Source organism: Pleurodeles waltl, chromosome 2_1 (assembly GCF_031143425.1).
Source record: "Pleurodeles waltl isolate 20211129_DDA chromosome 2_1, aPleWal1.hap1.20221129, whole genome shotgun sequence".
NCBI classification, from domain to species: Eukaryota; Metazoa; Chordata; class Amphibia; order Caudata; family Salamandridae; genus Pleurodeles; species Pleurodeles waltl.
The window spans coordinates 576,617,680-576,631,804 of record NC_090438.1 but is presented as its reverse complement, the minus strand read 5'-3'; the positions used below and the strand labels follow the sequence as shown (position 1 = coordinate 576,631,804).

The window sequence follows — 14,125 nt, the reverse complement described above, 5'->3', positions numbered from 1 at the left end:
CAAGTTGAAATATCACTTTGAAAAGGTTTAAAAGAGTCTCAATCCATAGAAATTAACAGTTGTTTCTTTGTTACACACAGTACCTGGGATGCGTCAAAAATAATGACGCACGGAGACCACAGAGGAGGAGATGCGTGGAAAACTAAGGTGTTGCATGGGATCTTCCAGTGCGGCACATACAATGTGTTATTCCTTTATACGCTGCAAGGGTTTGCGTCGTTTTTCCGCGTGCAGTCTTGGTTCCTCACTGCGACGCGGGGATAGTTTGATGTCCAGGGACAATGCGTGGAAAATCCTTAACACGCTAGGAGAAGGAGAAGGGGCTGCGTCGATCCAGTACGCGATGCATTGAATTTTCCATCGTAAGGCAGGTGCTGCATCGAATTTCCAGTCGGGAAGTCTGTGTTGCATCATTCCGGTCGGCTGTGCCGTAATTTCTTGGCCGCAATTCAGGCTTTGGGTCGATTTTTGTAGGCGTTGCATCAATTTTCAATGCACAAGGAATTTCATGAAGAGATGAAATCTTTGTTGGTCCTGAGACTCCAGAAACAGGAGGCAAGCTCAATCCAAGCCATTGGAGAGCATTTCAGGGGAAGGCAGAGTCCTTTCATTAAAGTCAGAGGCCACCTGGGCAGCAGGGCAACAGCAGGGTAGCAGTCCTTCTCCGTAAAGCAGTCCAAATTAGTCCTTTGGACAGCCAGGCAGCTCCTCTGACAGGGTGCAGGTGTAGGTCCAGAAGTGTCTGAGTTGGTGGGGTCAGAGACACAGTTTATATACCCAAAAATGCCTTAGAAGTGGGGGAGATATCTAAGAGTTGTTTTGAAGTGCACAAGTTCCTGCCAGGGTCCCTGTGGGGTGTTATCAGTCCCTTTGTGTGAGGGCAGGCCACTGGCCTTTTAAATGGGTCAGGCTTGCCACCCTTCCAGCCCAGGAACACCCATTCAGTATGCAGATAAATGCAGATGTTACTGAGTATCCTGTGTTTGTGGTTGTCTGGGTGCAATGCACAAGGGAGCTGTCAACAAGCACAGACCAGACGTTGATTGGAGACAGGCTGTAAGGCACAGATGGTTTTAAGTGCAGAGAAATGCTCACTTTTCTGAAAGTGATCTAATATAAAATCCAACCTCACCAATAAGCAGCATTTTCTATTACCATTCTGGCCATACTAAATATGACCTAGTTACCCCTTTCAAATCAGAATCTATCACTCAAAAAGTGTTGGAGGGCAGTCCTAATGGTAGTCTATGAAAGGAGCAGGCCTCACAATAGTGGAAAACGAATTTAGGAGTTTTTACCAGGACATATAAAACACATTTGTACATGTCCTACCTTTTACCTACATAGCGCCTTGCCCTATGGGTTCCCTAGGGCCTACCTTAGGGGCGGCTTGTATGTAGAAAAAGGGAAGTTTAAGGGCTTGGCAAGTACTTTTAAATGCGATGTCGCAAGTGGCAGTGAAACTGAACACAGGCCTTGCGATGGCAGGCCTGAGACGTGGTTAGGGGGCTACTTATGTGGGTGGCACAATCAGTGCTGCAGGCCCACAAGTAACATTTACTTTACAGGCCCTGTGCACATGTAGTGCACTTAACTAGGGACTTATAAGTAAATCAAATATGCCAGCTGGGGATGCACCAATGCCGCAATGTTTAAGGGAGAGAGCATATGCATAGAGTCCTAAAACCTGCAAAAACAGTGTCAGAAAAGTGGAGGGAGGCAGGCAAAAAGTTTGGGGACGACCACCCTAAGGCTGTTGGGTCTAACAATCTGAATGAAAGGGACAAGATTGCATATTTGGTTCTTGTTCTGCAACCAAGTGGGTTTGAGTGAGTTCTGATTGCATCTGGGTATATTTACAGAAAATCTTTATGTTAAAGGCTTAAAGGTCACATTACAATTGTTGGCGTTATCAATCATACCTGTGTACATCTGAAGAAATGACTAGTGGAATATTTTCTAGGAATTACTTAAAGGTGAAAAAACACCCTTTACTCGTTCCATCAAGTGTTTCGTAGATAGTGTAGTCGGACTTGCTGAGAGACTGGCAAACTTTTTTGTGATATGATTTCCATAGAGTTGCGATACAGAGTCAAAGGCTGTATATTTAGAAATGATATATTTGTCAAAATATGATTGCTCTGTCATCATGTCAGCAAAGACAGATGATTGGAAATGTCCAGTGAAATACTGTGGGTCTTGGAGGCCAAGAATGAAGCTCTTTAATTACAGCTCATGAGCTGGTCTGTCTGGTAGGCATGGCTTGACTATGTGGGGGGAGAATGAGGACAGTTGGCATAAGGAAGGCATAAGGAAGAACAGACTTCGCACCACTTCTTTTGACTTTGAATGTGCCAAATAGTGCTGATGTGATCTGCTCCTATCCACTCCTAAGGCCCTCCTAATTCTCCGTGACTTCAGTCCCAACAAGGAGGAAAACAGTTCTTGGTCCTGGAAGAGGTAGGCAACATTTTCTAAACAGGGAGTGGTTTAGAGGGAGTGCCGTCTTTTTTTGATGGATCAGGATGAGTAATAAAACGCAGAAAGATGGAATATACTGATAAGGCGATCATTATCCTCACTGCAAAACATTATCTGGAACAGAATCAGTGCGTCTCTCCCCAAAATAATTAGGAATAGCGGCAGAAACTTGTTATTTAAGTGAAACAGTGGCGAACGTACAGATTATAACATAATATAGCACATTTCATATTACATTATTCGTAACAGCCTTGCTAAGAAAAACCATAAACTGAAGGAAAAAATGGATATTCGCTCAAATAGCAGCATCTCTAATAAAGTGTCACGGTGCAGTCAGTGCAAATTGAAAACAAAATGCATTTGGGAATACAAAAGAAAAAAAAAGCCCCTGACAAAAAGTGTTGTTTGATCATTAAAAAACGTATCCAAAATTAACAGCACTAAGAACATCTATACCTCTGATCACGAGAATTGGCCTTTTAATCTATTAGATAAGACCAGCCTTTCACTAGGAGCAAAAACCATTACCATTACAGAAAGTGCATTAGTGCTAAACAGTGACCAAGTAAGGGATACACGGGCAGTATGTGCTAAGGCGCTGGAAAGCCCGCCCATATTGCCTTAAATGTCTTGAGAGCACCCAACCTCTTGCAAGGTCTGCTTCAAACGCTTGCATCTTTATCATTGTACTAACACATTGGTGATATAATGAGACCACTGCTGTTTTCCAGCCATGTAAAACCAGTGGATGCGCTACAGTGACACCTATTGATACAAAGTACTGCTGATATTTTCGCAGGTGACGTACCTCATGAGAAGATCCACACAACGCAAGCATCGGTGTCAGGGAGATCTTAGTCCAGGCACTGCAGCTAATAGCATGAAACACCTCACCTCAGAATGGGTGTAGCCTAGGGCTGTTGAAAAAAGTGTGGACCTGTCCGCCGCTCCCAACTGCTGAACACCTAAAACACTGGTCGGGCAAAGATGAAAGCATCCCATAGAGCCTGTGGGGTGTTAGTATGCTAACCGTGTGGACAGAAATGCCAAGCATTTAAAATTCGCAGCTCTTAAAGACCTGTGCCCTAGCTCACTAAGAAACTGCCATTCTTTACTATTGAACCTGCAATTACTTTCCTGAAAATCTTTTTGCAGTAGCTCAAGTAGTAATTTCTGGTTGATAGACTGGTGTAACAGATGGTACTAGTTCCCTACCCCTGTCAGTTTGGTTTAATGGTGTACTATCAGCTAAGCAGGCTCATTCATTACCATGTAATTGTTGTTTAGAAAACTACTAGTTTGAATAAGGCTAAAACGAATTGAGCAGCTCTGACTACCCAGTTGTTGAATTAAGCAGTTCCATGTCATCAAATTTGCCCCGTTGTAAAAATCTCCTAATTTTTTAAACCCCAGGGTTTCACATTCTTTTAAAATTCCTTTGTATAATGACAGTCCCCAAATCTTGCATTCTTGCAATGGAATGCAAGCATGACACACAGGGACACCCCAAGATTAAAAAAACAAAGCCTGAACATGTGATGAAAAGGCCAGTGCTGTCTTATGCCTTGTTCTCGTAGGCAGTTTTGTGATGCGTAAAAAAGATTGGAAATTTAATTTGACTTTCAATATAGCCTTAGAACCCGCCGTAGCGGGCTCTACCGGCTATTAAAGGCCCGCTCCCTGCGTTAAATGCCCGAGCCGAAGGCGAGGGCATTTAACAAGGGAGAGGGACTTTAATAGGCGGTAGAGCCCGCTACGGCGGGTTCTAAGGCTATTAGAACATTCTGCCACTCAGGGCAGATGGTTCTATTAAAAAAAAAAAATGTTCAGTGAGCCCGAGGGGATTAAAATTCCCTCGGACTCCGTGAGGCTTTGTTCACAGCTGTTGCTGTGAACAAAGGGAACATTGGAATGTTGGCGCTGCGGGCTTTTACCGGCCAGTATAAGCCCGCAGCACTCCATTGTTTTCAATGGAGCCCCCAGCATTCCAATGTTCTAATAATCATTAAATTCAGCAAGAAGTTATCATAAACTGGGGAAACAGCTGGTAGTTGACCAATAAAATTGGCTAATGTGGCCTTGTAGTATGTCTGCGGATGTGGTAGTGCTGGGCCTCTCTGAGCTACCTTGATCTGTAACACTGACATTTTCACCCTGACCTGATTATTTTGACCATATGAAGGTTCTGATTACATTATTTCCTTCATTTAAATATGCACTAGGAATTTTGAGGAGAACATTCACAAACAAAAATAGGTAAAGAGGGTGAATGGACATCTCTGTTAATGCAACTATACCAATGATAGACAGAGGTAGAATGGTCTATCTCTGTAACAGCATTTTTACCTTGGAGAGCATAGCCCCATAATTTAACTCATAGTGTAAAACAGGTAATTTCCTTGATGGCATTCTGAATGTTTACCCTGTCAACCTTCAAATATAAAATTGCATTGTCAGCAACCAATATGATCTTTTCCATCACATCCCTGGGAGGCAAAATCAATGGGTTGATATGAATCCTGGCCACGGGGGCCTCTATAAAAAAGATAAAGAGCCAAAGGGACAGGGGGCATCCCTGCTGAGTGCCGCGCTTTATCCTACGGCCCCTGCCTCTTTGGTATTAATAATGATCTTAACCTCTGCTCCATTATAGAGTTCTTTAAGCATCATAATGATTGGGGACAGAAAGCCAAATTTTCCCAGGATGAAAAACAGTTCTTGCCAATTGACAAGGTTGAACGCTTCTTCCCCATCCATCGTTAACATTGTAGCCTTCTCCTTGTTAATTGTGAAATAATCAATGCCTTGAATAAAAAAATGGGTATTTGCAACCATCACCCTCTTGGGCACCAATCTATTTTGGTTGTGGTAGATTATCTGTTGAGCGCAAGGTGCAATTCGCTCGGCCCAGACTTCCATAAATAGTTTATAATACACAAGGAAGTGCCGGCTGATGGACGTTTTACAGGAAAGAGAAAGGGGACAAACTGCAACAGGAGGTGTGATGAGGGTGAGGGAGTAGACACGGCCGAGCAGGAGAAATTATTTTATCACTGGCTAGTGCACAGAATAAGACTGATTCTTTACTGTCGCCTATTCGTAGCATCCCACGACCTTTAAATACTTTGTCTAAAGAAGGTCAAGCTGGAAGAAGGAAGACTGAAGGATTCCTGAATTCTGCTGGCATCTAGTGACTAGAACTGCTTTCCAAGGACTAGGTGTCTGACAGTCTGTTTGCCTGTTCCAGGGACACAAAAACAAAGGACCCCTGGCTCCAAGTAGGACTAGCTGATCAAAGAACACTGGACCCTGAAAGAGCTTGGCTGGAGAAATACTTGGTGACTAGCAGCCTGCTCTGAGGACTTGGGGCTACAGGAATTAGAAGAATAAACTTTTCCTGTGGGTGCGTAAAAATGGGACATCATCATGTTTTCACCTGCGGAGGACTGGGACAAGGTGCAGAGGCTTGCCCAGGAGGTTGCACTTAAGACAGGCGAGGAAACGAAGGTTGTGCTGCACAGAATATTTCGATGCTCTGAAAACTTGTGAAAGGCATCAGGCTTTCAGGAGCCTTGTTTGGTGACTATTTCCAGCTTTGCCCTACTAGTGGATTTTTAGAACCACAAAAGGTAAAACCTTAAACTGGGCAAGGTGGCAAATCGCCCCCAACTCCAAAGCGATCTATGCAGCTAAGCAATGCAGCTTTGTTCCACTCAGCTTTTCACACCAAACCCAACAGCTTAGTTTGGAGCTGAATGATGATGTATCTTACTTTGAAGAATCCTCAGATTAGCTTAAAAAAACTATGCTAATTCCAAAAGTAACATTTTTGACCTGGAAAAACGCTTGGTGTTTCTGAACTCCTTTTGGTTGCCGTCAGTCTGAAACTGCATCTAGGTCCCTCTAAACCTTGAACTGATTTTTAGCAATATTGCTTTGCTTTGTTCTTGAAAAATTCTTATCTTCGTTTCAACTTGTCTAATATTAATCATTGTGGTGTTCCTTTGACTGTAAACTTAAAATTGTTAGTAGTGCTTGAACGTGACACAAATGATGCTACTTGTGCCATAGCATACAGGGGATGGGCAGATTTTCTTTCAGCCCTGTTATTGATACCTAACAAGGGTGTTTTATTAAGTTGTGAATGGGCCCCCCTTCTCAAAGTAAGAGACCCACTTTCTGACAGAAGCCCTATAGGTGAGTTACGCATTCCGTATAAGAAGGAACATAAAGTGTGGCTCATTTTATTCTTTTTAACAAATCACAAAACATTCCCCTTCAGTCGCTCAGTCCTCGTGTGTAATGTATTTCTTTAAAAAAAGTGAAGTCTAAAAGTCTCTTATAAATGATGAGAGGTTGCAAGAGGTTCTTGACTCTAGACGTGATACTTCTAGTTCTAGTGAAGCTTTCTGAAGAGGGTTACTTCAATGCTTTTGAATGCTGAATCTCAGGGTCTCCAGGCAGAAGAGTTCTTTGTTGCCCTTTAGTATATCCTTCCCTTCCCGAAATGCTTAGCATCTGTAACAGGTATGTCATGAGAGTTGTGAAAGGATTAGAAGGAAGACATACAGGGGAAGATTTACTAACAGACTAGCAAATGCTCGAAAATAAACCGGGTTACGTTGCTCAAACAGATAAAAGTTGTGATGCATTAAATCTAAGATGGCATCATCGGCAATACAAAAACAAATAAAGCCTTATTCGCATGACACTAAACACAATTTACCATAGTACCATTGTAAATAGGCTACAAAATGGTATCTCAAGTAATATTTAGGTCATACCTATAGTATACTTGTCTTTTCACTGATGACCACCCATGGGCAAATTGTGCAATAAATGTGCTGTTAGTGCTGCAGCTATTATGCTTTGCAAAATCATGCAGTGTCACCCACTCCAACGATTGTGTCTGTTTTCATTTAGTGATAGTAGTCCAAGAGCCTTCATTATAGGCATAATCCTTCTACGCTTTGCCAGGTCATGCTGCGTGAATTTAGGAGCATATTTGTGGAAAAGTGGTTTATCATTCATGATGCGCACTTTTGCCCCACTGCGTCCCCCTAACGACACCGTGTTTGCGCTGTATTTACAATAAGGCACACCATGGCGGCTGTGTCCATATTAGCGTCATAAGTTATGGCGCTAATGAGGCACTTTTCTGGTTTGCAGAAGCACAGGAAGGCCCATTGTTTTCAATGGGAGCGTCATCTTAATGCCTGCCTTAGGTAGGCGTTAATATTGATGCTAAAAATGGCGCAGTGAAATCTATTAAATTTCACTGCGCCATTTTTCTGGGACTCTCTATTTTGGCTCGCCCCCCCTTTGCATACATTATGCCTGGCGCAGGCATAATGTGGCGCAAGTGTTTACAATATGTGAATATGGCATTTGAGAAAAGCCACCTTAATGCCACATATGCATTAAAAAAATTATGCACATGGGGCGCAAGATGGCACTAGGGGCATCATAAATATGCCCCCTTGTGTTTTTTGGTTTTCATTGTTTCCATTTGCTGTTCGCATACTTCTCACTCCATAGCATCCACGTTGCATATCTTATTAGGGGTTTTGCACAACATGATGCAATGATATTTAGCACTGCACTTACATAGACTTCCGGTGTAGGACCTTGACATGTAAACGCTGATCAATCATTTAATTCTTGTTTTTCTGCAATGTGCACACTAATATTTATTGATTCTAAGCCGCAGCTATGAACACACCGTTCTTTTATGAGAAGTCAATGACCAGGTTTGAGAACAGGTTTGATATAATTGAAATGAAAGGTGTTTGATACCAGTCACGATGATGAGGTAACTTTGAGGTGTATAACTGTAGTTTGTGTGAGATCTTTCAACAATTAATTATTTTAGTGAAGTCTGGTGAGGATCAGAGTTCGAACAACTGTGCAGAAACCATTTGCCACAATATATTTGTGTATAGAAAACGTTCGGCACAACATATTTCTTTATTTTCTGCATTAAGTGAAACTTTAACACGATATTCTTTTATGTTGATACTGATGTGGATTTTGAGCCATGGTGTGTATTCCATCCTAAAGCCCAGTGATTTGACATGTGGTACAATGATGGTTGAAGTTCAATTGACTGAGGAAGTGGTAAGTGTATTTAGGACTGGGAATTTGAAAGGTGTGGAAGCTTGAAGTAGACGTTATGTTATATGGGAGTTGAGCTTAGAGTTCGTACATCCAGCCATTAGTGTCTGTCAAACATTGGTTTATAATGACAAGGTCCTTATCTATCAATGTATTTAGTTAAAATGGAATACCATTAGATGGCCTGTGGTTTGTGAAGTTCAGGTTATTAGGCAAGATGCCAAGATGATCTGTGTAAAAAAGTGAGTGAACAGCAGTCAAAATGAAGACTTTGAAAGTTATTGGCACGTGTGAGAAATTAGAAGTGTTAAATACAATGGATTGGGATTCTTTAAAAAAAAATATTTATTTGCATTTTAGTAACATAGATAATACGTACGGTCCAGTGTACAAAATCTTAGACTACCCACGGATAAGCACAGTTCCAAAATCTCTGTGAACACCAGGAGTGGGTTGCAGGGTGCGGAAAGGGCGGGCGGCACACGGGGTGGGGGGAATAAAAATTTAATTTATTACATTTTTAAAAAATGTACCTTCTCTGCCGCTGCATCACTCCTGTGCTCCTTTGCTGCATGCAGGCCTAGCCCAACCTGCGGGCAATCCTGGCGCCGCTCAGAGCAGCGTCAGGATTGGCTGGGTGCACCCAGCCAAGGCGCTCCCAGGCAGACTGGGAGCCTGTGCAGGCTCTCTCTGCCGGGCTGGAGAGAGCACACTGTGCATGAGTGATTGGCCTGCTCGAGCCGGCCGGCAAAACATACATTTGCACTGAAGGAGAGTGCTTTCTACTCCCTCTCAGTGCTCATCACCCCTGTGGCCCCGTCCCTTTAAAAGAAAACAATAAGAAACAACCTTTATTATCGTTTTCTTTTAAAGGTTTTGCAGCTGCCGCTGCTGGCGGGAAGGCAACGCTCCTCCACCCTAATGGAAGAGCCGACCCTGGGGAATACCCAGTTCATACCTGGACAGCGTGCAAGCTTAATGAAGAGAAGACAGCCAAACATTTAAACTGCATTCTGAACACAACGCAGGTGTATTTAGTGGTTATGGGGAAAACACCACAAAGGATGTCAGCACCTTATTTACAAGATTGAATGGCATTCATTCGAGGCCCCCCAGATTTTGACATATTTCCTGGGGAAGAAAAGGCTGTTGTATACCAATTTCTCTTTTAGAATACACCACTCAGCGTTTTTTACATCAGGCATCTATCATAGAAGGAAACTGGCAAGAAAACATGTAAGCAATGTCTCATTGTAGGAATTTGGACCCATATTTATACTTTTTTAGCACTGCATTTGCGCCACTTTTTGACGCAAAAGCGGTGCAAACTTACAAAATACAACTGTATTTTGTAAGTTTGCACCGCTTTTGCGTCAAAAAATGACGCACATACGTCGCTAAAATAGTATAAATATGGGCCTTGGATTATTTAGTCAAGTGGAAGCCTCACTTATGCAACAACTACAGTCCTGTCAAGATAAACCTCAAAAGTCTCTATATTGCCTGTGCCTAACCCTTTGGTAGCTTGGCACAAAGCAGTCAGGCTTAACTTAAAGGCAATGTGTAATGCATTTATGCAGCACACAAACAGTAATAAAGTGAAAATACCACATAAGAAAAAATCCCAAACCAATTTAGAAAGATAGAGTACATTTTAATAACTAAAACGATCCCAAAACAAATTAATTCCCGTTAGCGGATCAGGAGATATACAATTTTGAAGGTTTGGGTAGATATAGTGCATAAAAGCACAAAGTTCCACTCAAGGTCCTCTGCTTGTGCTAGACTTGGTGAAAGTCACAAGTTCATGATCGAGCATTGGCTGGATACCGGGGCCACATTAATCTCACTGTTGAAGTTACCTTGTCAAAGTCTGGCTCAAAAAGTTCCATTTGTGATAGAGGAGGGCACAAGGAGCAGGGAAAGCTTTGCAGATGGTCGTTGCTGTAGTGTGAAAAGCAGGACAGGTGGCATGGGCTGTTGTCGCAGTTGTGTGAAGAACCAGCCAGGCATCAAGGATAGTTGTTGCTGGAGCTTTGCATTGGCTGTCACAGTTGGCAGTCGCAGTAGCACAAAGAGTTGGTTCTCCAGAGCTTTGCGTTGGTGGGTGTCTCAGGCTGCAGAGTCCTGGTATGAACGGCGCAATCACAAAGAGCTCAGAACTTCCTGATTTCAACTTTCCTCACAGGAAGAGAACAGCTGATGACCACCAGGGGCATAAGACCTGGGGAGGCACCTCTTAGTGATCAGGAACTCACTCCAAGAGAGGTCAGGAGGGCTCTGGAAGGACAAGTGCAAAAGATCAGTTGGGCAGTTGCATGGAGGCCTCTGGAGATTGTTGTCTCCCTGTGGCTGAGAAAGGAGGTCAGGTAGTCTGGGATAAAGCGAGAAGGACTAGTCTTTCTTGTTAGAGAGTAGGGCAGTCCTGAAGCAGCAGGGCAACCATCTGGGGTCAAAGCAATCCTCAAGCATCAGAGTAGTCCTCTGGTAGCAGCAGAACAGTCCTCTGGGGAGCAAAACATGCCTCAGGAAGCAGAGCAGTCCACTGGGGAACCAGGCAAGCCTCCCTCCGTAATGTTCACAGGTGCAGGAGTGCACTGACAAGTTGTTCTGATGGTACAGTTGTTATACCTGGTGCCAGCCTTTAAAGTGGATAGATTCCCTAGGCCCAGCCCCCCCACACACGCCAATATAGTTCTGGAAAGTCCCTTCCTGCCCCAGCCAAGGCCCCAGGAAGTCTGGGGTGGCAAAAAATGGTTTCAGGATACCTTGTGTGTGCTAGAGGCAAGCCCTTTGAAAGGTAAGATGGGGCAATGAACAGCTCCTCCCATAACAATCCCAGCAGGATGGCCCATTCTGACAATACCTGGTCCACTTTGGTCTCCAAGTCTGGGGAAATACACAAAGCCCAATAGCAGAAACATTCACAGTCATGTAACCCAGGACACTGGTAGAAGGCACAATGGTTAGGGCAGAGAAATGTCAACTTAACAGAAGTGGCCTTTTCATAATTGTGACCTCAAATCTGTCTTTAACATTAAAGAGAATTTTAAATTATAATTCCTTTGAATCTAAACATGACCTGCTCGCAATCAAAGGTTAATACTATCAAATGTAATAATGTGACCAAATAGGCCTCAAAGCAGTGAAAAGCGAATTAACCAAAACATCTAAAACTAAGAACACATGTCCTGCACTTTAAATAGAATGCACCCTGCACTATGGGCCCTCGGAGGCTACCTTAGTGGCGACTTATATGTATTAAAAAGGAAGGTTTAGGACTGGCAAAAGGTTAATCTAGCCATGTTGAAATGGCAGTTTGTAACTGCACTCCTAGCTGCAGTGGCAGGCCTAAGACATGTTTTAAAAGGCCACTTTAGTGGGTGCGCGGTGAGTGCTGCAGGCTTACTACTAACATTTAATATACAGGTCTTGGGTACATGTAGTGCCATCTAGTAGGGGGTTGCAATTAAATTAAATGTACTAGTTAGATGTAAGCCAATTTTATCATGGTTTAGGAGAAGGACACAATCAGTTTAGCACTGTTAAGCAGTAGTAGAGCGTGAAGAGTCCTAAAACCAATAAAAACAAATTCAGCAAACAGGAGGAGTAAAGTCAAAAGGATTGGGTGAATACTACTCCAAGGATGGCAGGTCTATCACTCATCTAGTGGCTTCCAGGCCAATATCACAAAAAAGTTTGTTATACTTTACCTCTGCAATTAACTCTCCCCTAGTTATGCAAAAAGACCATGGGGCATATTTAGGAGCTCCTACCGCCATTCCAATGCCACATTAGCATAATTTTCGTATGCTAATGCAGCGTTGGAAGGCCAAGAACGCCTCGCCAAATTTACAAAGTGGTGCAATGCATGGATTGCGCCACTTTGTAACCCTTTGTGCTAGATTATGCCTCCACCAGGCATAATGTATGCAAAGGCTCCCGTTAGGAGGGCCAAACAAATGATGCCAGGAAATCTAAGAGATTTCCTTGTGCCATTTTTCGGCTTCTATTGCTTAAATTGGCCTCTGGGTGCTTTGAAAGGATAAGCATCAGAATATTTTACGCTAATCCTGCAAGGCGCCGGACTAGCATCAAAAATTCAGACGCTAGTCTCCTTACCACTACCATGGTGCGCTGTATTTCAAATATGGCGCACACACAGTGGCGTGAGGAGGTGCTAAGGGGCGGAAGAAAAGTGGCAAAAATCTGGGGACGCAGTGCAGCACACCTTTTCTTAAATATGCCCCCATATTTTTTAAATATGCCTACAGGGAATCCCATGACTACAGACAGCTGCGCTCTGGCTTCCATTCAGAACTATTAATCAGGAGGCTGTTTCAAAGTGTGAGGAAATGTGTCTGCCTCCACAAGGCCTCTCAAACATAAAAGGTTGTTGATGAATCCTAGATTTCTGAGTTGTGTTCCATAGACCCACTCGCCAGCTCTCTATTTTATGGGGTCTTCATTCATCCTCTAATGTATTGAGCAGGTCACTGTAGTGGTGATTGGTCTGCTTTTATATTGTCCATTAACCTTTTGAATAGTATCATTTCTGACACTGGTTTGTGTGAGTCAAATGGGAAGACTGTTGATACATCTCTTCACAATGGTAAGTCTCCCACGTTAGGTACAGGTTATGTCACAGGTTCAGCATTCCACTACCACACACACATATTGTGTATATCCTTGTTTCTTTCAATGCTCATACGTTACTACCTTTAGACCACGTCTTCGGACATCAAAAGGGGTATAGAATGTGTTCGATTGGGATGCTCTGTATCAGTAGCAGATCAGAGCATGTACCATATGTGACACAAAGGACCTTTGACATTTGGAGAAAAACTGGTAGCCAAACTGAATACACAATTTGCTTGACATTAGGACGTGTGAAGTTCACATTCAACGGGTGAAATTATACATAGTTTACAACTTCACAATTGTCAAGTTATGCAAAGTTTACATTATCAAAACAGTAGATTTGTGTCTTTTTCCTTCCACATACCTTTACATTTTTGCAGGGCATTGACCTGATGATTTTACATTATGTCAACTTTCTCAAGTTTACAAAGTTAACAACGTTTTAAAACAAAACCTCACTACAACCCAGATTTTAAAATGAGTATTGTGGTACCAGTAAAATCTCATTACTGAGCAGTATGTTCTCACCAACATCATGCAATTATGAGTAAAACCTCTGAAACGGGGAATTGCTGCGTGGGGGTTGAACTTTTTTGGTAGTAATACCTCAAAGGGATTTTACTGTATGCATTTACCAGGTGATGTGCAGGCTTATATGTGGGGTCGGGAGTGAAGTAGCAGTAGGAGGTAGTAATAGTAGAAAAGTATATTCCATCGGGAAAAAAAAAAAACAGAATGAAACTTGGCTGTTGCTGCAGTGAGAGTCTCATGCGATTTTTGAGTCAGAAAAAATGAGTGCGGAAAGGCCTAAGTACTCTAAATCCAGCGGAGCTGAATTCCATGAAGTAGTTCCTCTCTGCCTCCTGCATGATAAGGCCCTCTCTAAGCA

General features: G+C 42.9%; 1 protein-coding gene across 11 annotated transcripts in view; it reads left to right on the top strand.

Annotated features, from left to right (window-relative positions):
* PDE1C (phosphodiesterase 1C) overlaps positions 1-14,125 on the top strand; it is a 1,966,671-nt gene that overhangs the window by 1,791,136 nt on the left and 161,410 nt on the right. The gene's annotated exons all lie outside the window — the stretch shown is intronic.